The 27503-nt window shown below is 41.1% G+C and overlaps 1 long non-coding RNA gene across 1 annotated transcript; it reads left to right on the top strand.

The window, feature by feature from the left end:
• Nucleotides 1-4817: 4817 nt before the first annotated feature.
• On the top strand, nt 4818-25847 carry LOC308081627. The gene is made up of 2 exons (XR_013932881.1): nt 4818-4992; nt 25766-25847. It is a non-coding gene; the product is annotated as an uncharacterized lncRNA (long non-coding RNA).
• The last annotated feature ends 1656 nt before the right edge of the window (nt 25848-27503 follow it).

The following is a 27503-nucleotide window of genomic DNA, read 5'->3' as shown; positions in this document are numbered from 1 at the left end:
AGCTTGGATGATGAAAATAAAGAAGCTTCTTTTGGAGAGGAGTCTGAAGAGGAAAGAGACTTACTGGCTTAGGTCAAGTCACAACAAAGGAGAGTCATTGAAAGGCCAGAACCTTTCAGTGGAGGACTTGGAAAATGCTGAAAACGCCATTATTTGCCATGAGCAAAGACAGCATTTCAAGGAGGAAATGTCCTCACTGGAGAAAGGGAAACAGTGCAATAAAGGAAGCTCCCTATACAAGCTGGACCCTGTCATTGACTCTGGAATTCTGAGAGTGGGAGGAAGGATTAGGAGGATGGCCATGCCAACTGAGATCAAACACCCTATGATCCTACCTAAACTTTCTCATGTTTCACAGTTAATATTGAACCACATTCACCATCAAGTTGGTCATGCTGGAAGAGGACACATGCTGTCTAAACTTCATCAGAAGTATTGGCTGTTTAGTGCGAATTCTTCATCAAGGAAGATTATCAAAAACTGTGTTTTCTGCAGACGACTACAGGCCAAAGCCGGAGAGCAGAAAATGGCTGATCTCCCCTTAGATCGCATAACACCTGATCTTCCGCCTTTCACCCATGTGGGCATAGACTACTTTGGACCCATTGAGGTGAGACGTGGCCGTGCTCATGTCAAGAGGTGGGGAGTAATCCTTACTTGCCTAGTAAGCCGGGCTGTTCATCTGGAAGTTGCCAGTCACCTGAATACAGATGCATGCATCAATGCACTTCGTAGGTTCATCTGTCGTCGAGGCTCAGTAAGAAGCATCAGATCAGACCGAGGTACCAATTTCATTGCAGCGCAAAAGGAGTTGGAGGAGTCTGTGAAACTACTGGACAATGACAAAATCCAGAAAACGCTACTCAAAAAAGGAATTGACTGGATATTCAACCCTCCCTCAGGACCTCACCACGGTGGAGCGTGGGAGCGGCTAATTCGACTGGTCAAAAAGATTCTCTATTCAGTCCTGAAAGAACAGACACTGGATGATGATGCTCTACACACAATCCTGTGTGAGGTCGAAGCTATCATGAACGATAGGCCCATCACAACGGTAACAAATGACCCAAACGACCTTGAGCCCCTAACACCAAATCATCTACTCCAGTTGAAAACAAATCCAATCATGCCCCCAGGACTGTTTCGAAAAGAGGACCAATATTCAAGGAAAAGATGGAGGCAGGTACAATACCTTGCCGACCTATTTTGGAAACGTTGGACCAGGGAATACATTCCACTTATGCAAGAACGTCACAAATGGAATAAAATCAGAAGGAACTTCATCCCTGGAGATCTCGTTGTCATTATAGATGACAACGCACCGAGGAACTCGTGGCCCCTGGGACGAGTAGTCAAGACCCTTCCAGGACCAAAAGGACTTATCCGCAGTGTCCTGGTAAAGACCAAGACCAACATCATCCAAAGACCCATCACCAAGCTCTGTCTGCTCCTGGAGGCAGCTGACTGAGCCTACTAAGCCCTATTCTTCTGGTCAAGTGCACCTCTGACCGGTGGATAAATGGACTTAATTCGACTCTCGTCTGCCCCCCCCCCCCCTCAGAGCAATGGACTAATGCACACATGCACACTCCGTGCTGGTCGCTTGGATCGTACATTCGTACACGAACTTTTTGATCGTACACAGACTTTGGTCTCTTGAATTATTAACTCATATACAGAGAAAAAGAAGAAAAAAGAAAAGGACTTGAGTAAGCTGCATGCTGATCATTGTAATGGCTCTATGATTTATTATTTAGTAATTGCTATGTAATAAGCAATTCGGGGCTGGTATGTTAGAGCCATTTTCTAATTTATGTGAAATGTGTCTATTCTGATTATTATTCAGAGTTATTATTCTGATATTCTTATTTATTGCCTACTACATGAATTGCCTATTTTTTGGTTATTAATTCTATGAATTTGGAATGGTTTGAATTGAGGGTTACTCCCCCTGGGAATGAAATGATTTGTGGGTGCAGGCCACCTGTGTGAGAAGGGTGATAAGGAATGGGTGACACCCTGACAGAGAAGTAATGTGAGACGGGGAAGCGTCACAGTTTGTTGACCGCGCAGGCTCTTTTTTGTTTTATAATCATCAAAGTTTATGTTTATGCAACGGAGTGACCGTCAGATAATAAATATTTTGTTTGATGCAACTTTCGGATCTCCGTGCTGATTGACTGTTTGTAAACAAGAAGAGACGCGAGTATAACAGTAGACTGCAACACCACCCCGACCAACAGTGGCTTTATTTATTGGTTAGAAAGGCCACAATACCTATTTTAGACTTTGAAAATATCTACAATATCACAATGCATCGTGATGCATTGGGGGCTTGTAGATCTGTTTAATTGTACCTTTTTTTCTTCTTACAGTATATTTTTAAACATCTTCTCTTGTGGGGGTCCCTGCAACAGATGGTGGTCTGCAGCCAAATACATATCATTGATGTCCGGCAGACTCCATTTTAACGCTTTTGCATTTTTTCCCATAAATCAGGGCCATTGAACACCCTTTACGTCTGTGTGTTGGTAAAAAAAATATTGAACCAATGAAAAGCATTAAAAAGCGCTTCCGACAAAACCAGCTAACTAAGGGAGGTGGAGTTAGCTGGTTTTTCTGACTCCAGGCTCCACCCCCTTTGACCTCCAACCTCATTGTGAGCTTGGAGGTCCATTTAACTGTTCTTATCAATGATGAACAAAACATCCTAACTCCACTTTTTTTTCTTTTTTTTTTCATTTCCTGAAAAATGAACATTTTGGAGTTAGCTGGTTGCTGCCAGACAGCACAGATATCAATTTGGCGGTCCTTGGCAGTTGGCACGAACATGTTTGAGAACCACTGGTTTGGACTTCAGAGTAATGCTTCCCCTTTGTTTACGATAGCAGCGTTTCAACCAAACTTCTGAACCCTGTAAAAACAGAGCTAAATATGGCATGTTTGCATCAAGACAGTACCGACTACCGAAGCAACAATAGTTAAACTAGAGTTACTGTTGCTTATTACCCCAAAGTTGCCTACCGCACCTTTAAAAAGTAGTTTTAAAGGCCAAATAAATGAACCACCACAATAATAACCTTCAAGAACATGAATTGCCTTTCCAGCCATAATACTGCTTCAGCTCAATTAAAGGCCAAACATAATTAATTACAGATCCTAAATTGATTGACCCAGTTGATCTGATTGTACTCCTCACCTGATATAACCAGACTAAAATCAACTCCAGTGATTGGCAGACTTGCCAGATTCTTCCATTGACTGGTCAGGGGATCGAAGCTTTCAAATGTTTCAAGCCCGTTGTTGCCGTTGAATCTCCCCACCATCAGAATCTCTTATAAAAACAGAAGCAGGCACTGGAATGAGGCTGGGTACTCACAGCAGAGTAATGTGTGAGCATGTGAAATGTTGTGATTGCACACATTTGCATTCACTGAATGAATACAGGAGAGAATTGGTATACATTTGAAAGTTATAGTTAACTACAACTACACATAAAAGTGCAAAAAATCTAAATCAAACCTTTTATGCAGAACAAATAGCAAGCCAACCTCTTGAAAATCCCCAAAAGCCACGCCGAAACAAACATAAATCAGATTTTTTTTTATTGCCAGGTATGTTTGCACATGTGAGAAACTTGTCTCTGCACTCGAAAGCCCAACTAGAATGTTTATTTTTTCCACCATCAGTTGCAACATGCATGTGTGAGGCAGGGTACCGTTGGTCTGGCGTGGTTGTACTCGTTGGCTGTGCGGCAGGAGATGCTGCTTCTTGGCCGATGAGATGAGCCTCTGACAGGCCGGAGATTCTTTCACCACATCCAGAGCCTCAATCACATCACGGAGGTAGGAGGGGGTGATGAAAGGAAGCCGGACATGCTGTAGCACCTTAAAGAAGAAATGGAGAGAGAAATGAGACCATCACTGACCGCATAAATTATTTCCATTTTGATATTTACTTGTTTTGTTCAAAATGTTCTGATACATCTGTTTGTTTATGATATCTTTAAAACAACAAATTAAATACAGTTATCTACAAAAGAATGCAGCCCTAGCGTCATGGAGGGATGGATTTACTTTACACCATTCTGAACTTCTCTCAACCAGGTTTTGTTTTATGTATTTCGTTTGTATGTGTGTGTAATGAAAAAATATTTGAATACGAGTCTGAGTTGGACAAGTGTAACTCAATTTAACCTATTTTTGTTTTACTTTATTTAGAAATGTAACTAGAGGATCAGCCTTGAGATACAGTATCTTGTTTTCAAGGGGGTCTTCAAAGCACAACAATAAAACTAAAAATCACACCCAGTGTGAAGTGGGCGGTGTGGTCACAGTGGTCATCACAGTGATGGAAGTTCACTTAAAGAAAAGTACTATTGTGGACCAACCATTGTACACCCCTAACTAAAAAAAAAACATAAATGTGTTTTTTTTAAGTGCATAGTCCTATGTATAGGGCTATGCACATGTGTCATGTTTCACTAGCCAATCACAGTCCTGAATAGACTGTGATTGGCCAATCACGGTGCAGGGTTAGGGGGGTACATTGGTGGCCAATCACAGCGCAGGGTTGGGGGGGTGCAAAATCCAACCCTCACATATAGGGGCGGTTTCACCGCCCAAAAACATAACAAGGACTTACACATGGGGGCACGGTGGCACAGTCGGTAGTGCTGTCGCCTCACAGCTAGAAGGTCCTGGGTTCGATTCCCGCAGGGGACGCTGTGGGCGCTGGGGGTGTGTTCTCTCCTCCGCGTCATCAGTGCCCATACCCTAGGTGGGGTTGGCGAAAGGGCCTTTCTGTGTGGAGTTTGCATGTTCTCCCCGTGTCTCCTAGGGTAGGTACCCTCACAAAAACATGCAGTAATCCTGGTCACTATACTGCCTCCCCCTGGCCAGCCGGGGCGCCTGATGGAGGGGAAGGGAACTGGTTGGAATAACGTGTTCCTTCCACGCGCTACGTCCAACCAGGGAAACTCTCCCCTGTCAGGTGACAAGGAGGTCAGTTGGCTCTCATGCATTGAAGGAGGCATGAGCTCGGCCCTGGCCTCCCTAGGTTGGCAGAGGGAAGGTAGTGCCCAGGATTACATAGATAATGGGCACTGGGTGTAAAAAATAGGGTTACAAAATCGTGGGATAAAAATTTAGTTAAAAAAAAAAAACAAGGACTTACACATAACTGCTCTCCTACCATCTCAAACACTACTACATCAGTTACCAGTATCCTCTAAAACAGTGTTTCCCAAACTGGGGGTCAGGATACAGGGGGGTCCCCAAATTTTGGGGGGTCCCCAGATGATTTCTCACTCAACAGTAAACAAACCAACATACAGTATAAGTGAATACAGGGTATCTGTACATATCTACATTTACAATGTAATGACTTAAGACCTTTTTAATACCATATTGGCCGAATGTCAGATATTACATAAGAAAGAGACAAATAGTGAAAATAGCCGATCTATAAGCTCACAATGCGCTGTGAGCTTGTACATCGGCTGTTTCACAACATGTATCTGTGGAAGAGATCTGTGCAGAGACAAACTAAACGTAATGCCTCAATTCCCACAATTCCAAGTGCTGGTCAAGGTGGGGGTCCCCAGTTCAAATACGCGTATGGGGGGGGTCGCGTCGTCACTCAAGTAAAGTAACGATTATATTTTAGCCGTGTTTCATGTTTCAACACAATATAATCAATTGCATGGATTTACTTGGTTTGAGTTAGAGCTACATACATTTAATGGGTGGAAAACTGCCCTCAATTAGATTTTAGTTTAGTTTTTTAAGAAATTTGGGATTGGAGGCAGAGACCTTTGATCGTCTTGCAATGTGATACTAAGAAATGACTGACCTTTTCAAAGTTCTTTCTGCGGGTAGAACAGTGGTTCAACCACAGTGTGGCAGTCTCAAATACCATCTCCTCCGTGGTCACATTAAAGGTTTAATGACATTCACTTTTACACCACATTCAAAGTCTTTGTCCTGGTCCTTCAAAAGTGTACAAAAAGTTTTAAGTGAAAATTCCATTCCATTGATCCATGGCAGGTGTTTTCCTCTCACATTTCTAAAGCCTTTTCAACTGCAATGAAAAAAGAAATCTTTGCCTGCGGGTGTCGCTGGTGAGGGATTTTGCCTGTCAATCATCGCCTCTGCTCCGCCCCCCCCAAAGGAAAGGATAGGGGAGGGGAGGGGCGAGGAGGAGAGTGGGCGGGATTAATCGACTGTGACCTCACTGTCGAAGGGCCAAGCTCAGATTACTTTTCAGCCTAATTATTCAGAAAACCCCAGACCACAGAAAATCCACTGAATGTTCTAAGTTCAGGTTTTTTGGGTGTAATTGAGGTCATAAAACCCCAAATAAAACATTGAAAATAAAAAAAGTGAAAATGAATGTCATGATACCTTTAAGATGGTCATGGGAAATAATCTGTATGAATCTCTCCAAAGGGAGAGAGATTAACTGGTCCTATATTGGTAAAAAAAAAAAAAAAAAAAAGTGTCAAGATGAGGTGAAATGAACTTTTAACTTAACTGTAGCTTTAGAGTGTGTGTGTGTGTGTGTGTGTGTGTCTGTGCGCGTGCGTGCGTGCGTGCGTGTCAACTAAATGAATTACTCGGATTAACCACTTTATCTAGTATACTTCATTGTACAGTGGTGGCGTACAAAAATCATACTATTTACACTATGATGGATGTGTAAAAAAAAAGTGTATAAAATAATTATAAGTGAGGCAAAAGTTTGAAAAAAAGAAACAAGATATTAATTTGAAATCATACCACCCAACCCTGTGACAGATTGAATAGAAACAAAACAAAGAAAAGCCAACAGCAGACAAACAACACAGGGAAATGTACACTGCCTTAGTCACTGACCTGCGGGTATATTTGAGGGAAGTGGTCTAGGATGTACTGCCTGCTGTTCTGTTCCAACAGCCCAGAGGGGTTGGCCTCAGCAAGGCAGTACATCCCCACACAGTTCTGCTCATCAGTGTGCTGAACCAAGTACCACCAGCAGGCATCAACAACTGCCGTCACACCCAACAGCTGTGATGCTGCTAGCAGGGCCTAGACCAAACAAACAAAATGTTTGTTAGCCCATTAAAGCAGCACTATGTAACTTTTTTAAATATATAGCATATTATGTCTCACAAAATTATAAAGTTACATGTTTAAGCAATAACAATCATCCTTCCATAAGGGGGGGGGGGGTCCCTGCTAAGGGCTTGACTGTATTACTATGTATAAAGTCAATGAGTTTCATCCTGGCATATGCCAAGGCACCAACTGCCAGTTAAAGTGAAGACTGGCCAATCACAGCGCGTCCTTGCCGGACATGCTTGCAGAGACTCCTGGGTAATGAAGTCAAATCAGAATCAGAATCAGAATCAGTTTTATTGTCACATCACAGGTTTACAAGGTAAAAAGTGGGTGAAATTCTTTTTTGTACATCGTTCCCATCGCAACGTTAGTTTCCATAGAAAGAAGAGGGGGGGGGGGGAGAAGAAGAGGGTGGGGGGCAGGTGGGAAGGAGATCAAAAACAAGAGAGCAACAGAAGGCCAGACAAGTTATCTACATATTTACAAATTACCTGAGATAATAAAAAAAACTAAAAAACTAAACTAAGGTGCCTGAGCATAGCAGCAATGTATTGTATACTGTGCATGTTATACTTATACTGTGCATGATAGACAAAGGACGTTAAGGTGCTTAGAGGAAAAGGAGCACAATAAAAAGACCCAAAAAAGTCAGTGCGTTATACAAGGGATTAAGGTGCAAAAGGTCAGTGCGTGTCCACCTAGAGTGGACTGACCCTAGTATAATCCGCATGTAGCTCCATGAGGGAGTGCAACAAAAGTCATTTGTACCTGGTGTAGTCCACAGGTGTGTCCGAGGGGGGGGCTAAAGTCCAAGTAATTGTCCCTGGTATAATCCACAGGTGTGTTCAGGAAGAGCCAGAAAAGTCTGCGCCGCCTGCTGTCAGGCTGCTGAACTCATCCAGGCTTATGCCCCATTCAGCATTCTGACAGCAGTTGGATTGAAACTACACCAAAATCTGGTGGTGGAACTCTTGATACTGCGGTAGAGCCCCTTGCCCGGTCGCGGTCGTTGGCAAAGACGTTGGCTGCCATGTTATTTGTGTCCAAAGTGGTCACTGACACCCCAAACTACATAGTGCTGCTTTAAGACCTGAGGCTGATTCTACAAATGCCTTCTAAATCAGTAGATCTCAGTAGTATATCTCTTTCAAAAATGTTCAAATGTTCAAAAACAGCAGATGTTCAAGCTTGCAGTGCATCGCTTTGTGCCGCGCTGCAAGCTTGTATATCTGCTATTTTTGAATAGCCAACAAATTTTTTTTAAATGACAGATGCTTTCCCGGTTTTAACAGGTTAAGCACCAACATAGGATAAAAACAGAGAATAGTTTTATTTATGAAGAGAATACATTACCTGCACATTTTCCTTCGAGATGGAAACCTTTGAAGTGTAGCCATAATTGATCAAAAGGGTGAGCATCTCAGAATCCACGTCTGTTAATGTCACCCTTTTTGATGTGAGTTTCACCGTGGGAGATGTAAACATACGCTGTGCAAGTTGAAAAGGTGAATGGTTGGCTTAGTGATCATGACTTAGGCCTTTCTTATTTACATTGTGTCAACAATTAAATGATATCACATGATGTTCGGCTCACGTGAAAGCCATGGCAGATTTGAATGTCACTCTCAACAACACCAGATCAATAAATGTATGTATTTACCTCAAAGTATGTGCTAAAGGAGGCCAGGACGTATCGATGGCAGGGCAACTCCAGTTCCCCGCAGCACAGAATTACGTCACACCTGGCACGGTTAAGGCGCATCTTGTTTAGGCCCTCAAAGATCATTGCGTAATGGTTGGGGTCCATAAAAACCTCACCGCTCGATAGTGGTACGATGTCACTGGCATGAATAGTTCCAGCCATCTCTCCTGAATGTAGTGCAGCCTGTATGACAGTAGGAGGGGATGGAATAAAAAGGTAATGATTGTTTGTATGTCATCTTTAATGATCAGAATATTCATGGAGAGAAATCACATACAGTAGACACAATCACATTATGAGACAGTATTAACAGGTCAAAAAACTATGGAGCTCACCCAACCACAAGGATGTCTTTTGAAACTCTAAATCTGCCTCCGCCAGCTGCGAAGAGAGTTGGTGTAGAGGGAAAAAGACCAAGTGCAGAGCCAACGGTCAAGTTGACAAAGTATTGAGGGTTTAAAAGGTTAACTGTCTGAAACACAAAAAAGATAATGTGTGTCAAACAAGTCTATAAAGCTATCTATGCAATCTATGAAAAAGTTTAATCTGCAACACAGTTGTATACATTGTAATGGGGGTCCCTGCTTCATCTCTTTCAGCTAGGGGGTCCTTGGCCTGTAAAACGTTGAAAAACCCTGGCCTAAACAACATGCTATCTAAAAAACATTCTGGACATTTGATAAGATAAGACACTGGTTCTCAAAGTGGGGTCCGGGGACCACCAGGGGTCGTTGAGGGGTTTCCAGGATGTCCCCAGCTAAATGAGTTAATATAGCATCACAATCTGTTATAACCACTTTAAACCTATACTATATATACAGTGCATCGGAAAATAGACGATCTACAAGTTCACAACATGTCGCGATGTGAGCTTGTAGATCTGCTAAATAAATCTGGGGGGGAAAAAAACACTTATTTAACACAAATCTTTTAGGGGGGTTCCTGGCACAAAATCTGTTCAGATGGGGGTCCCTGGCCAAATAGCAAATATATTAATTTGGGGGTCCTTGACATGAAAAAGTTTGAGAACCAGGTAAACAAAGAACCTAGCAATCTACAAGCTCACTAACAGACAGTATAAATATATAGCCTGTTTGCGAGACCAGAGCCAACACACATTAATGAAGGATAATATTACAGTATATCAACTACTATATCACAACACCATGGATACTGACAGTGACATCAATACATCTAATGAAACATATAGGCCTACCCAGTGGTATAAAGTAACTCACGCATTGTGAGCTTGTAGATCTGCTATTTTCAAAAGATTTTTATACATTTTGAAAAAGTTCTGCATAATACATAACAAAATGTAGAAAAACATTTTGAAAATAGCAATTCTACAATTCTACAAAATACATAAAAAATGTAGAAAACCCCTTTGAAAATAGCAATTCTACAAGCTCAATTGTGAGCTTGTAGATCTGCTATTTTCAAATGGCCAAACGACGGTCGTCTTTCATGACCGTCATGGATAGACTTAAACATCAGTGTTAATTTGCTCTCCCTTTTTGGCCCGTACATCTACATTAACGTTCACATTTCAAATATAAAGTGCTTACCTCATGGCCACGGATGTTACAATTGTGTATGGACCCTCAGAAGTACCCGTATATTCCGTATTGTTCAATGAAAAGCATCCGATCGGTGGCCATTTTCCTCATAGTTATAATGTATCAGAGTGCAGTACACCTCCTAACCTCGTTGAAAGCATAAGAAAATACGGAGAAAATGGCCACCGATTGGATTAAAATGCTTTTTATTTTACAATACGGAATAAACGGGTACTTCTGAGGGCCCATACATAGTTGTAACATCCGTGGCCATGAGGTAGGCACTTTATATTTGAAATCTGAATGTTTATGTAGATGTACGGACCGTAAATGGAGAAAGTGCAAACACTATGTTGAAGTTCATCAGTCATGTATCAGGGCTACAACAACACACAACAACATGTGTTACACAGAACAATGATCAGTGGTGTAAAGTAACTCAGTATATTTACTCAAGTACAGTACTTAAGTACAGTTTTGAGGTATGTATTACTTTACTGGAGTATTTCAGATTTTCTATTACTTTTACTCCACTACAGAGTCAAATACTTTTACTCCACAGAATTTTGAAAACTTAAGTTACTAGTTATTTTGTAGATGTTGAGTATTATTATACAACTTACATTACCCACTTCAGCCAAGAGTCGGCATGCATTGTGAGCTTGTAGATCGGCTATTTTCAAAAGTTGTATACTTTTTACAACTTGTGAAATGGCCTGTGAAATGGGACCTTAAGCAGTACTTTTACTTTTGGTACTTTAAGTACATTTTAATACCAATACTTTTGTACTTTTAATCAAGTACATTTTGAATTCCGGACTTTTACTAGCTATTTCTACATTGCAGTATTGATACTTTTACTGAAGTAAAACATTTGGGACTTTTTCCACCACTGCACACAAAGTACCACATATTGTCAATAAACATCATACTAAGGATAAACAGTAAAGTGACACAACTTTATGACTTTTGTCAAACAAATTAGTATAACAGAAAGAATATAAAGGTTAGCTTACTGTTGACAAAAGGAAGGACAAGGAAGGATTTAGGAGCAGAAACCAACTAGCCTGGTAAACCCTCCCTCCGGAAATCTCAATTCCATTTCATTTCAGGAATCAAATAGAATTGAGATTTCCGGAGGGAGGGTTTACCAGGCTAGAAACCAACCGCAACAGCAGAAAGACACAGGAGTAATCAATAGGTAATCACGTTCATGCAGTCTCTTCCAGTGGAAAGACTGGTGACGCGAGGTTACACTCTAGTGGTGGAAATAAGTAGGCTACTACATTTCTTTATTTCAGTAAAAGTATCAATAATAATAATGCAATGTAGAAACATGGCCCCGATTCACTAAGCTGGTCATAAATAAGGTGTAAATAAAGTTACTATAGGAAGGTGTATTTTCTCTAAGCTAAAACTGACGTGCAATTCACAAAGGGATTAATTAAAGTGCTCATAATGGACTAGAGTGCCATATTGCTTCTTTTGGGCTTGTTTTCCCCTCAAGAAGCCAGATTGACACAATTAACAATGATAAAACCTCGGACACTATTATTTACTCTCAAAGCAGACAATGATCTGTTAGCAGGCACAAACTGAGCTGATATTAAGGTCTGCAATGTATGTAATATCAGCCATTGAGGAAATCTCCTCTTTTGTATCTTTTAGGAGTTGACCTAAACGTAATCATGAGCTCTCCACATAGGAAATTGTGTGATGTGTTTAGATTTTTGGCAAAGAAATGTATTCTAATCTTATGGAAGACACTTATGGAAGATAATATCCCAAATGAACATTTGTGGATGACCCAAATAATGTCTCTGTTACCTCTGGAGAGGCTTAAATATGAAATGCAGGATAAGGCAGAGGTGTTTTTGGAGGTATGGTCCCCCTTTCTGTTTTGTATGTAGGTCTGAGTCTGTTTTAGTCTGTTGTTGTAGTCTGTTGTTGTTGTAGTCTGTTGTCTAAATGTAAACTGGAAAATTGCAAAAATAAATGATGGGTAATATCAGCCATTCTAAGGGTAGAACAAATTATAGACAAACATCATACAACAGCTATGAATTGGTTGCTCTGAAAGTCAGCTTTCCAAAATATCTTGTTTATTTGACCAAGGGTATCCAAACTTTTCAGGCTGCGACCCCCCAAAAGAATCCTAATTGAACTGGGGACCCCCCCACCCTGACAAGCACTTGGAATTGTAAGCATTACATTTAGTTTGACTCGCTTCCACAGATAAATATTGTGAAAATAGCCGAAGATTTTGAAAATAGCCTACAAGCTTGTAGATCGGCTGTTTTCACAATGTTTGCCTCTTTCTTATGTAATATTTGTCAATTTGGTATTAACAAGGTCTTAAAGTTGTTAACATTAGAAATGTGCAGATACTCTCTATACATGTAGGTATACTGTATGTTGGTTTGTTTACTGTTGAGTGAGAAAACAAAAGCACATTAAGCTAATCATCTGGGGACCCCCCAAAATAATTCGGGGACCCCCAGTTTTGGAACCACTGGAATTAGACCATGGATAAACAAACTAATTGTTAATTAATATGAATTTAGGCCTTCTGTACTGTGGCAACGCATGGAAAGTACCTCCACTCCCAAGTGTTCTGCAACTTTTCATCATCAGACACTGGCCCTCATTTTTCAATGTGCGAGACTACTTTTTTAGCATTAACTGTTCCTCTCCTACACACCTGGCCAGTGAAAATAGGTGTGCAAATAGACATTATTTACAAACCTTTGCTATCATACCTGTGCTGTCAGTTCAGTTCTGAATGTGAGCCTATGTCTATGTCTTGTTCTTTTTAATGGATTCATAAAGAAATAAGACATTTGCTTTTGCGAGGCCATGGACTCTCTCATGCTGCTCCGTGCCTGTTTGCAACAGCATCACGTGATACCTACAGAAGGCCTAAACATAGTGACTTCTCCAACAACCGGTCTGCAAATGTGGAACCTAAGATGCACTATTAACCACTTGCTGAAATAAAAATATAATTGCAATATGAACAATGGCAAAAAAATAATAATCATTTATTCTTTTATTTAGAGTTGTGAATATGCAGGTCTTATATCATCCACCAGTGGGTACCCTCAGTACTCCTATTTCCTGTGGCCTTGGTTAGAACAGAGGAAAAAACACAGACATTAACAGAGACCATGAGGTAAGAAACTCTTTATTAAGTTGAGTTATTTCTCAGTCTTATACCTGGAGCTGTTTCACTCAGCATGATACAATGTGTCTCTTTCAAAACCGTACACAAGAACCGGACAACACTAAAGTCTCCAAAACAGACAGCAGAAATGAACTAAGACAACGAGGTGAGAAGCATGTAACAGTCAGTTGGTAAATGTAATACCAGATGGTGCCACCATTATGTCGGGTCCACTCGGATCTCGGAACCAATTTCTCGAGTCGTCCGGGTTTGAGTCCGTCATTTGAAAAACAAAGGGACACTAAAGCCAAACGTCAACCACTAGCATAAAGGGGATGTTAGGCTCTTTTTGTGCAGAGGCTGTGAGCCACCCTACACCTGCATCCCCGGTCTGTCAATAACCTGGCTAATATGTTGGATATGATTTTGCTGCCCGAGTCTATACCTCCTGCCAAGTGGCCGGTAGGCCTTATATAGATGACAGTGGCCCTGCTGTGGAGTGTGTTTATTCCTTTACTCTACTTAGGCTGGGCTGCTAAAGGGTTAGAAGTGAAATTTTTCAGCAGTGACATTTTGTTAGTTAGTGCTGCATTCATAATAAACATGACGATTGCTCATTCAGTCTGCCAAATGAAAAAAAGCTTACAGCACCTGGTATTCCCAGGCGGTCTCCCATCCAAGTACTAACCAGGCCCGACCCTGCTTAGCTTCCGAGATCGGACGAGATCGGGCGTGTTCAGGGTGGTATGGCCGTAAGCAACAGTTGCAGTGGCCGGTAGGCCTTATATAGATGACAGTGGCCCTGCTGTGGAGTGTGTTTATTCCTTTACTCTACTTAGGCTGGGCTGCTAAAGGGTTAGAAGTGACATTTTTCAGCAGTGACATTTTGTTAGTTAGTGCTGCATTCATAATAAACATGACGATTGCTCATTCAGTCAAATGAAAAAAAGCTTACAGCACCTGGTATTCCCAGGCGGTCTCCCATCCAAGTACTAACCAGGCCCGACCCTGCTTAGCTTCCGAGATCGGACGAGATCGGGCGTGTTCAGGGTGGTATGGCCGTAAGCAACAGCTGCAGTGGCCGGTAGGCCTTATATAGATGACAGTGGCCCTGCTGTGGAGTGTGTTTATTCCTTTACTCTACTTAGGCTGGGCTGCTAAAGGGTTAGAAGTGACATTTTTCAGCAGTGACATTTTGTTAGTTAGTGCTGCATTCATAGTAAACATGACGATTGCTCATTCAGTCAAATGAAAAAAAGCTTACAGCACCTGGTATTCCCAGGCGGTCTCCCATCCAAGTACTAACCAGGCCCGACCCTGCTTAACTTCCAAGATCGGACGAGATCGGGCGTGTTCAGGGTGGTATGGCCTTAAGCAACAGTTGCAGTGGCCGGTAGGCCTTATATAGATGACAGTGGCCCTGCTGTGGAGTGTGTTTATTCCTTTACTCTACTTAGGCTGGGCTGCTAAAGGGTTAGAAGTGACATTTTTCTGCAGTGACATTTTGTTAGTTAGTGCTGCATTCATAATAAACATGACGATTGCTCATTCAGTCAAATGAAAAAAAGCTTACAGCACCTGGTATTCCCAGGCGGTCTCCCATCCAAGTACTAACCAGGCCCGACCCTGCTTAGCTTCCGAGATCGGACGAGATCGGGCGTGTTCAGGGTGGTATGGCCGTAAGCAACAGTTGCAGTGGCCGGTAGGCCTTATATAGATGACAGTGGCCCTTCTGTGGAGTGTGTTTATTCCTTTACTCTACTTAGGCTGGGCTGCTAAAGGGTTAGAAGTGACATTTTTCAGCAGTGACATTTTGTTAGTTAGTGCTGCATTCATAATAAACATGACGATTGCTCATTCAGTCTGCCAAATGAAAAAAAGCTTACAGCACCTGGTATTCCCAGGCGGTCTCCCATCCAAGTACTAACCAGGCCCGACCCTGCTTAGTTTCCGAGATCGGGCGTGTTCAGGGTGGTATGGCCGTAAGCAACAGTTGCAGTGGCCGGTAGGCCTTATATAGATGACAGTGGCCCTGCTGTGGAGTGTGTTTATTCCTTTACTCTACTTAGGCTGGGCTGCTAAAGGGTTAGAAGTGACATTTTTCAGCAGTGACATTTTGTTAGTTAGTGCTGCATTCATAATAAACATGACGATTGCTCATTCAGTCAAATGAAAAAAAGCTTACAGCACCTGGTATTCCCAGGCGGTCTCCCATCCAAGTACTAACCAGGCCCGAACCTGCTTAGCTTCCGAGATCGGACGAGATCGGGCGTGTTCAGGGTGGTATGGCCGTAAGCAACAGTTGCAGTGGCCGGTAGGCCTTATATAGATGACAGTGGCCCTGCTGTGGAGTGTGTTTATTCCTTTACTCTACTTAGGCTGGGCTGCTAAAGGGTTAGAAGTGACATTTTTCAGCAGTGACATTTTGTTAGTTAGTGCTGCATTCATAACTAGAAAAAGTGCTCCTCGGAGCACAGGTCTCCGCCATGTCAGGTAGGTTATTGTGGCCTCCTGGTGGCGCTATAATAGGCCAATGTTTAAAGGGTACCATTTGTTCTTAGGCCTTGCACGGCAATCGGACACTGCATTCATGGTTTGAGGCATTTTGTGCAACATTCTTTTGCTAAATTAGACCTGCTGGTGGCGCTATAACAGGCCAATGTTAAAAGGGTGGCATTTGTTCCTCAACATAGTGTGAATGTACGTGCAAAGTTTGACCGCAATCGGACGGTGCGTTCATGATTTGGGAATTTTGTTCAAAACAAGCCACTACTGCAAATTTTAGATGTTAATCTTAGCCAATGAGGATGGAATATGAAAAATCAAACACATCCGTCTTGATCACATGACTATGGAGATCATGTGTACCGATTTGCGTGAAATTTGGATAAAATCGGAAGGAGTAATATAAAGAAATGTGTTTTACATAAGTCGGCCTCCTGGTGGCGCTATAAAAGGCAGATGGGAAAAATGCAGGGCAAAGGTTTTTCCTTGACCTCTAGGGTGTGCGCATACAAAGTTTTACACAGATCGGTGCAGTTATAGGTAAAAACATGAATCGGCCTGTTATAGCGCCACCATGAGGCTGATTTGAACATTTTCAAGTGGTATTTCTTCCTCTGCATAGTGGAAATATGCGTGCAAAATTTCACCGAAATTGCATGCTGTGTTCATGATTTGAGGCATTTTGTTCAAAATGGAGCACTCCTGCAAACTTTGGAAGCCATTTTTAGCCAATCAGGATGGAATATGAAAAATCTGAAAGATAAGTTTTGTTTAATGACTATAGAGATACTGTGTACCGATTTGCGAGATTTTTGGACAAAATCTGTAGGAGTACTGTACTCCTACTACCCCGTAGAGTACTGTCAAAAATAACTGGCTCTACGGGGTAGTAGTTTAATGTAATAATTAATATCTTTCAATGAAGAAGTGTTTTAATACCGGTTGTGGCCGAACGCCATTTTTTCACCCTCGTTTACTTCCTGTTTACATTTAGTGTAATTCCGGGTTCCACCGGATGCGCCCCGTCACTACCCGTCACTACCGCCCATTGGGAACTTCTGACAGAATCGGCCACAGACGGCATTAAAACACTTTATTGAAAGATATGGATTATTACATTAAACTACTACCCCGTAAAGCCAGGTAACATTTGGGGCTTGGGGTTAAGCACCTTTATTTTCACATTTGTACATGTTTGGAGTGTCTACGGGGCATAGTGCAGAAAGTCCAGGTCTCCATGGGGTCTTTTGAGAGCGTGTGCGTGCATGCGCGTGTGCGTGTGCGTGTATGTGTGTGTGTGAGTGTGTGTGTGTGTGTGCGTGTGAGAGAGCCAATAGAGAGTATGCATGTGCGTCACCTTTCCACTGAGACACGCCCACCTCAGCTAGCAGACACATTACCCATGATGCAACGCGCCATGACAAAAACACGAAAAAACTACGAAAAACATGAATAACAATACATTTTCAAGTTCAGGATCAACGTTTTCTTGTATCTAGAAGCCGTTGTTTGCTTTGTGAAACTTGTGCAAATTATTGGGTATTTTGGGTTGCACCGTGCATACCAGCACCGTGCATACTGTGACCTATATATATACAGCTGGATCTGAACATGTATAGGTTGCGAGGGAGATGATGATGTTCAGGACAACTCAGTCACCTTGCCGGTCCCTCGACAGTGTGCTTCTGTTGACCCAGTATGACTCTGACAACCCTGATTGACAGGTGTAAGGGGATCTATTGGGATCCTGATGGAGCATATGGACTGGTTGTGAAAGTGACTGATAAAAGAAAATAGTCTGATCCCTTATCTAAAACATTTTCACATTATTCCAGTGGTGAAAAAAGTACTTCTTCACATTTTTTCACTTAAGTAAAATTATCAATACTGCAATGTAGAAATACTCTGTCACAAGTAATTCAAAATTGACTTGAGTAAAAAGTACAAAAGTATTGGTATAAAAATGTACTTAAAGTACCAAAAGTAGAAACTATGCATTTAATAGGCAGAATGTCCTATTTCACACGTTTTAAAATGTATAAAAATCTTTTGAAAATAGCAGATTCACAAGCTATTGTGAGCTTGTAGATCTGCTATTTTCAAATGGCCGAAATGTTTTGTAATAATTATCAAAATCTACAAAGTATAGGACAATGATATACAGTGAGTGTGACTTGAATATCTGGGTAATATAGTCTATTATTATAGCCTATGTGAATGAATTTGGACAGTCCTACTTTAAAATAATATATTAATTGTAGCATGATGCGACACGTTGTACTTATTACCTTGAAATGCAGTTATTGTCGACAAGCGACACTCCCAATGGAGAAACTTTAATTTATACATCTGTTTACGACCCTTCAGCCACCAGGGGGCAGCACACTCAATCAATTGTCACACTGGGACATCTGGGCACCATATTTTTGGGATTACTGGGCACCTGGATGAGTGGGCACCAGGTCAACTGGGCACCAAAAACCATCTGGGCACTAGGGACATGTGGGCACCTGGATGAGTGGGCACTTAGTGGTGGAAATAAGTGGGCACCTGAATTAGTGTGTTTCTTTGCATAGCATGCTGCTTTGTTGTTGGTATGTGATATTTAACCCACTGTTCTTTAAACTCCCCAAACACAACAAAACAACGAGGTCAAAAGTACAATAGAAGAGTTTATTTGCCAAAATAGTACTGAGGTCAAAAGTACATTATAACAGACTTTCAAAGTACAATATAAGAGTGTATTTGCCAAAATAGAAAAAATAGAACAAGCTGTTAAGAAAAAAAGAGGGGGAAAAATTACTGAACTAAAACAAATGCTGAACTGAATGCTAGGGAAAACATAGCTAAACAGTGCAAATGATAGAAATGCTAGAAATGCTAGACAGTCAGCTGTCTGGCAGATGGAAGGGAGAATAAACTATTTATTTATCCGTGATTAAAAATGCATGGATTAAAATATATATATACTATTATGGTGTGGTTTTAGGCAAACATCAATAGACAATAGCCTATAGGAGCTGTTTTGTAGCTATAAATACAACACAAAAAAAGGAGTGATTTCTGATTACTACTTTTTCTTTAAAAATGTTTTTAAACTAATTATTTGTGGTATTGTCAAGTATTTGGGGTAGAACACGTTAAAATGATCTAGTAAAATGCTAAAAGTTACTTTAACTCCAAGGGTGCCGGTGCACATAAATAGAACAAATTAACTCTGAGAGAGACTGTGTAAAACTGTAACCTTACCTACAAATGGAACCAAATGGATATTTTACCGGTCCATTTGGGTCCATTTGAACACTCTGTCTGAGGGTTAACAATGGGGATTTTTATAGCAGCCTAATAATCCACAAATACTGAATACGGTCCGTCCAGCAGCAGCACTAGCCCTGATACATGACTGTCATATATTATATGACAGTCATGGATGATCTTCATTCTTCAAAATAGTGTTTGCACGTATCTTCTCCCTTTTTGGCCCGTAGCTTAGCTACATGTATATACACGTTCAAATTTCAAATATAAAGTGCTCACCCCATGGCCATGGATGTTACAATTATGTACGGGCCATCAGAAGTACCCGTATCTTCCGTATTGTTCAATAAGAAGTATTTTAGTCCGATCGGTGGCCATTTTCTCCATTGTGCTTTCAACCACGTACCCTATCGGTTGGGAGGTGTATTGCACTCTGATAGATTATAACTCTATGATAAAATGGCCACCAATTGGATTCAAAATGCTTTTTATTGAACAATACGGAAAATACAGGTACGTTTAAGGGCCCATACACAATTTTAACATCCGTGGCCATGAGGTAAGCACTTTATATTTAAAATTTGAACGTTTATGTAGTTGTACGGACCAAAAAGGAAGAAAGTGCAAACACTATTTTGGAAATCATCCATGACAGGTCATGACAGTGAGATGACCGTCTTGTGATCCCAACTAGGCTACAACAGCCCCGCCCCCGGCCCACATACACTCCCCACTGCTTGGAGATAGCAGATCTACAAGCTCGAGCTTGTAGATCTGCTATTTCCCCAGCGCGCAGATCAACACGCACCTCACGGTGCACGCCCAGCTGAGTGTATAAAAGCTCCATACATCACTCGTCTCTTACACATAGGCTATAAAGCTATATTCCCGCAGACAGTGTCTATCTCCGCACAGTCTGAAAACGTTCGGAATTATCCATCAGTTCATTCAAGGATGAGAGACGTTCATTTGAAGGATTACTTTTGGGTAAGAGCTGCGCGGATACATTGTATCCGAGGGTTCACTTGCACTTATTAATAAACGGCAATGTTGGAAACTAAAGTAACAAAGTACATTTACTCGTTTACCCTTCTTCTGCATAGTGAGTAGCTTACTTTCTACTTTTGGTACTTTAAGTACATTTTTTAATGCCAATACTCCTGTACTTTTACTCAAGTAAATTTTGAATTCCGGACTTTTACTTGTAACAAGTATTTCTACATTGCAGTATTGACACTAAACTGCCTTTTCCACTGTATCCGTGGGTTCACTGTCTGGTACTTATTAATAAACGGCTGAGAACAGAAACATTGACATTGCATTCAGACGAAAATAATGTTACAGCCAATGAAGACCCGTAGAGACCATGCACGTGGTTCCCAAACAGTGGGTCGGGACCCATGGGTGGGTCGCGGACACATTTTTATGGGTCACGAGTAAATATAAATATCCCTTTATTTCATCTGTGTTTCCTATACATCTAGTTTTTTGCTTTTATTTCAAAACATAAAAAAAAAAAAAAAAGCTAGTGAAAATAGCAGATCTACAAGCTCACAACGCATCGCAATGCCACACGTTGTGAGCTTGTAGATCTGCTATTTTCACTAGTTTACTTTGGGTCACGGTCACATTATATTTCTCCTTTGGGTCTTGTAAAAAATTGCAAATGGAATGATATTTACACTGTGTGGTCTCACAAGTGTAAAGTTATTCTTTACAGTTATTCTGGAAGAAAGTTTTATAGGCAGCTTTTTATATCAACAGGCAGAGTATAGCCTAGTAGCTATAGATCTTCTACTTTAAATCACATGAAATACAGATTAGGTTGGTTAGCCTAATTATGGACTGTCACCCTCAGCAAACAAATTACAGGGAAAAATGGCTGCTCCAAACATCAATTTATATCTCCTTCCAGAGAAGTTACCTGTGTTGACTCAGTTCTAATGGGAAGCAGTCATTTCTGTCTGTCTGAGGGCTTGTCTGGGAGAGTTAGATATACACATTTCACACACACATGTTTACAGAAACTATGCACTGGTGGAAGAAGTACTCACATTTGTTACTTAAGTAAAAGCATCAATACTGAAATATAGAAATATATTCGACTGTTACAAGTATAAGGTCTGGTAATCAAAATGTACAGTATAAGTATAAAAGTATTGGCTTCAAAATATACTTAAAGTGCCAAAAGTAAAAGTAGGCTACTCATTATGCAGAAGTTTAAAAATGTATAAAAATCTTTTGAAAATAGCAGATCTATAAGCTCACAACGCATTGCAAAGATCGGCTATTTGAAAAAGTGTATGTTTTTTTAATAATAATTTTTTTTTGTGGTAAAGTAAGAGTACAATATTTTTCAATATAGAGTAGAAGTAAAAGTGTATACATTTGGAAATTCTCCAGTAAAGTAAAAGTACCTAAAAATTGTAGTAGCCTACAGTATTTGAGTACATGTACTTCGTTACTTTACACCACTGCTACTATGAAATTATAAAACCTTTTTCATTTCAAGGACCCCCTGTACTGTATATGCATTAGGCCACGGATACCCGTTTGATATGAATTTTCCATTTTGGTTCCTTAATCCTAACTATCAATCATTTGAGCCGGGGACCCCCTGGAACTCCCTCGAGGACCCTTGGGGGTCCCTGGACCCCCAGTCTTCATCTGTCAGTTGGAACCGAAAGGAATGAAAAATGAACAAAATGTATACTGTTGCATCTCCATGTTATTGACAGAACTGTGAACACAGGAGGTTATGAAACCATCATCCAATATCTCAACGAAGGCAAGAGGACATGCAAAGAGGTGGAGGACTTCATGAAAGCCAGGTAAACCAGTTCAGTTAATACTACTTGGGAATGATGATAGGACATTTATTTTAAGAAAGAACATGGCCTTGCACAAAAAAACTAGAAATATAGCAAATAGTGAAACACTGTGGTTCAGTGCTGTATAGTGTTCAACAGTGATTCTCATCTATCTTTTTAATTTCAAGGACGCCGAGTTTGATATGCATTAAGACGAGACCCCTGTTTGATATGATTTTTTATCTCTGCGACCCCAATCGCCCCTACTGTATACTGTGAAATCTTCAGTGTTAATATAACACTGAGAGTCGGTGTACAAATAGAACCAAATGGACCCATAAGGGCCCATTTGGTTCTATTCGTACACGCTCAGTTACAGACCCGTAGGGTTCCATTTGGTTCCATTTGTAGTACATGCTCGAAGAGCTAACAGAACCTTAAAGGCGCTTGAGGGAACATCAGGAGGGAACATCAGGGGGACCTTCTCCTCTTCCATTTGTCCATGCCTGGGGCAACTTCCTCCAGCGTAGAGACACTGTGTTAAAGATGTGGACTTCAATCTGACCACTGTTCTTCTTTTTCTTCCTCTTCTTCTTCTGATAGTTTCCTTCAAATGAGTACACCTTGTGTCCGTCTACCACAGCAGCTGGGGAGTTAATATCATGTCCCTGATGAAGGAAGGAATTATTATGTCCTTTCAGATGTATCGTCCAGTGAAACATTTCACACACCAGCACCACTGTGAATCAGTTCAAGTAATTTACAGAAAGGTTGTTAGAAGGCAGGACAATTTATTCGCTGAAGTGGCTGAATGGTGTTGTGTTAGAAAATACAATAACGACATTTAAAAGGACAATTGATGCATGTTCTTGTACATATTTTTTTTCCCCCCCTCTTTTTTTTTTTTTTGTTGTACATAGTGTTATATATATTTTTTGGCAGTTTATTTTGTAATGATATTTGAACTGTGGTGCCACTATATATGCCTATGAATTAAATACCAAGGCCCTCATTGGAAACAAGTCCGCAAGGACTTCTATGAACGGACCTGTTAGACAATTTATTTTAAATGTAACTGTGCTGTTTTACATTTTTTGCCTAATAAAATATTCAAAAAAAAATTACATCTGATGTCATAATGATGTTGTGATATCATTGCGTGATGACATCATTATATGGAATATCTAATGACGTTACTCAACCTGAATGTCTATTTGAGCTAAATCTATGATCTGAATTTTGTCAGTACTATGACATCAGTAATCCATATTTGGGCGGTTGACTCGTTATGGAATTATTCATGTTTCTACTGTACCACTCGTCCTAGGATATCATATCATAGAAAAGGTAAGAAAACCGTGGGGCTAAATTCCCCTTTAACCGGGCACTGCTGATTATCAAGTCCCATTTCCCAGTCACATCTTTGATTCAGGATATTAATCTCTTTATGGGTACAGAACCATAATTAAAAGGTTGAGTGCTAAATTAAACATAATGGCAGTGATGACAAAGTATGATATGACTTAACTGGTAGGCCTACAATCAAAGTGACTTCATGACTATGTTTTTTAACCACTTAAACACTATATATACTTAGTCAAATGGAACTGAGTTGGCTCTGCTTTTTCCCCTGTACACCAAATCTCTTTGGTGTAGAGCATACATGGGCAACTGGCGGCCCGGGGGCCACATGCGGCACACTGTCCCAAAAAAAAAAAAAAAAAAAAAAACAGAAGTCTCGCTAGACGAGATTGAAATCTCGAGATTTCAATCTCGTCTAGCGAGACTTCTGTTTTTTTTTTTTTTTTTTTTTTTTTTGCATAGTGCTCTGTCACTATGAACGTCAGATCTCACAAAAAATAAATTAAAAAAAAGCTATTAAAATATGTGATCTAACCTAAGGCCTATCCGCGCACCTTTTAAGCTGTGGCGGCTCAGGGGTGGAGTTATGAAATGTTTCTACTGTACCATTCATTCATCCTAAGATATCATAACGTCATAGAAAAGGTAAGAAAACTTTAGTCCAAAATTCTCCTTTAATGCGGCCCGCAGGTTAATATCAGAATACTGATATATTATTGATTTCAGCTGTTACAATTCCAAAGATGCAAACATGACCCGCTTTAATTACTTCAGTCCATATTAGTAGCTCAATGACTAGTATTAAAATTCTATTGTCTTTATTTATGTCCAATGTATTTGTATTTAAAGTTCCTAAAGTTAACATAAGTATAACTAAATGCATTTGAACTAAATGCATTGATACTTTTCAGGATTCCAATAAAAAAATCACACCCAGTGTGAAGTGGGCGGTGTGGTCACAGTGGTCATCACAGTGATGGAAGTTCACTTAAAGAAAAGTAATATTGTGGACCAACCATTGTACACCCCTTTGTGTTTTTTTTTAAGTGCATAGTCCTATTTATAGGGCTATGCACATGTGTCATGTTTCACTAGCCAATCACAGTCCTGAATAGACTGTGATTGGCCAATCACAGCGCAGGGTTGGGGGGGTGCAATGTCCAAACCTCACATATAGGGGCGATAGGGGCGGTTTCACCGCCCAAAAATAGGAAAGATCTACAAGCTCAAAGATCTACGAGCTCAAAACGCATTTTTGCTACTTTTGTGTGACATAGAATGGCGAAGTACAGCATTAATTTACGAAAACATTTTAAATACGGAGATAAGAGGTGTCTGACCGACAGTGTATGCAATGTGGCCCTCTGGAGTTAGTGTGGAAATATAGTGGCCCTCTCCATCATCAAAGTTGTCCACCCCTGCCCTAGGCCTACATACTATTTCATGTCAATATGGCTGCTGGGGGGAAAAAAGGTCTATTGTATGGATGAAAACTATTCTTCAGAGGCTGACAGACAATTAGTCCATTAGAAGTGTCCCTCCAGGTATAGTTGTATACATCCATACGTTCTGTCACTCTGACATGCAATAGAGTGAAACATATGTATATATCCATAATGTTCTGTCACTCTGACAAGCAATAGACTGAAACATTCCATACAGTAAGATAAGGTAAGATAAGATTCATCTTTATGGATCCCAGGGGTATTTCATGTGATAGTAGCAACAGCAGTAATAGTGAAGGAACATTTGAGTCAAGAGACATTCTAAGAAAGATAAGAATAAATACAAACTGCGGAACAGTTTCTTTTGAACTCCAATCTCCCTAGTAGATAATACGAACTTTGGGAGATATGCATTAAAATAGATGAGATGAACTCTATGGATCAAATTCCTTCAGTTTGCTGTCGCCTCACAGCTAGAAGGTCCTGGGTTCGATTCCCGCAGGGGACGCTGTGGGCGCTGGGGGTGTGTTCTCTCCTCCACGTCATCAGTGCCCATACCCTAGGTGGGGTTGGCGAAAGGGCCTTTCTGTGTGGAGTTTGCATGTTCTCCCCGTGTCTCCTAGGGTAGGTACCCTCACAATAACATGCAGTAATCCTGGTCACTATACTGCCTCCCCCTGGCCAGCCAGGGCGCCTGATGGAGGGGAAGGGAACTGGTTGGAATAACGTGTTCCTTCCACGCGCTACGTCCAACCAGGGAAACTCCCCCCTGTCAGGTGACAAGAAGGTCAGTTGGCTCTCATGCATTGACGGAGGCATGAGCTCGGCCCTGGCCTCCCTAGGTTGGCAGAGGGAAGGTAGTGCCCAGGATTACATAGACAATTGGCACTGGGTGTAAAAAATAGGGTTACAAAATCGTGGGATAAAAAAAAATTAAAAGAAACTTCTGTTTTAATATATAGTTATATCTGGGTATGCTTATTTTTATAACATGAATTCTTCTAGTTTTTAGGACTTCAGGTCAATAGAGTATTTTTTTGCACCATCTGTTTTTATTATTTTATGAATTCTGCTGTCTTTTACTAGGAGAAACATAATTGTGTGTATTTTTCTAACACTGCTTGCAGATGGAAAATAAAGCAATCTTGAATCTTTACAATAAAAACAAATTTGACTAAAAGTCTAGTGTCACAATGTCTATTTGAATTGCAAATAACCCACAAATCATATATGTTGTTTAAAAACATTTGAGGATAGAACACAATAAGGTCCATTGTCGTCCTGCTCTCACAAAAGAAAAAACTAAACAAAAAAGGTGACAACCCATGTGTGTGGCAGTAAAAAACAATTCAGATAACGATACATCACACAAATGACATAGAATAAAAATAAACTAGAAAAAGTGCTCCTCGGAGCACAGGTCTCCGCCAGGTCAGGTACGTTATTGTGGCCTCCTGGTGGCGCTATAATAGGCCAATGTGAAAAGGGTACCATTTATTCTTAGGTCTTTCACGGCAATCAGACACTGCATTCATGATTTGAGGGATTTTGTTCCAAAAATTTGTTTTGCTAAATTAGACCTGCTAGTGGCGCTATAACAGGCCAATGTGAAAAGGGTGGAATTTCTTCCTCGGCCTAGTGGGAATGTGCGTGTGAAAATTCACGGAAATCGCAAGCTGCGTGCATAGTTTGAGGCTTTTTGTTCAAAACGGACCAATCCTGCAAACTTTGGAAGCCAACCATAGGCAATGAGGATGGAATATGGGAAATCGGACAGATTTGTGTTGATCACATGACTATAGAGATACTGTGTACCGATTTGCATGACGTTTGGATAAAATCTGTAGGAGTAATATTAAAAAAAGGGTTTTGCACAAATCGGCCTCCTGGTGGCGCTATAACAGGCACATGTGAAAAGATTGGGGCAGAGGTTCTGAATTGGCATCCAGGGAGTGTGTGTGCACAGTTTCGGAGCGACCGGGCCAACGGTGCCAGAGATTAGCTGCTAACACACAGACAGTACACACGGACGGACGGACGGACGGACGGACACACGGACGGACACACGGACGGAAGGACGGACGGACAGGGGCGAAAACATACTCTCTCGCCATGCCTTTCGGCCTGGCGGAGACAATAAACATGACGATTGCTCATTCAGTCAAATGAAAAAAAGCTTACAGCACCTGGTATTCCCAGGCGGTCTCCCATCCAAGTACTAACCAGGCCCGACCCTGCTTAGCTTCCGAGATCGGACGAGATCGGGCGTGTTCAGGGTGGTATGGCCGTAAGCAACAGTTGCAGTGGCCGGTAGGCCTTATATAGATGACAGTGGCCCTGCTGTGGAGTGTGTTTATTCCTTTACTCTACTTAGGCTGGGCTGCTAAAGGGTTAGAAGTGACATTTTTCAGCAGTGACATTTTGTTTGTTAGTGCTGCATTCATAATAAACATGACGATTGCTCATTCAGTCAAATGAAAAAAAGCTTACAGCACCTGGTATTCCCAGGCGGTCTCCCATCCAAGTACTAACCAGGCCCGACCCTGCTTAGCTTCCGAGATCGGACGAGATCGGGCGTGTTCAGGGTGGTATGGCCGTA

The sequence above is a fragment of the Gymnoscopelus braueri genome, assembly GCF_963280865.1.
Source record: "Gymnoscopelus braueri genome assembly, contig: SCAFFOLD_106, whole genome shotgun sequence".
NCBI classification, from domain to species: Eukaryota; Metazoa; Chordata; class Actinopteri; order Myctophiformes; family Myctophidae; genus Gymnoscopelus; species Gymnoscopelus braueri.
The sequence above is the reverse complement of the archived record's forward strand: the minus strand, read 5'-3'. Positions and strand labels throughout refer to the sequence as shown.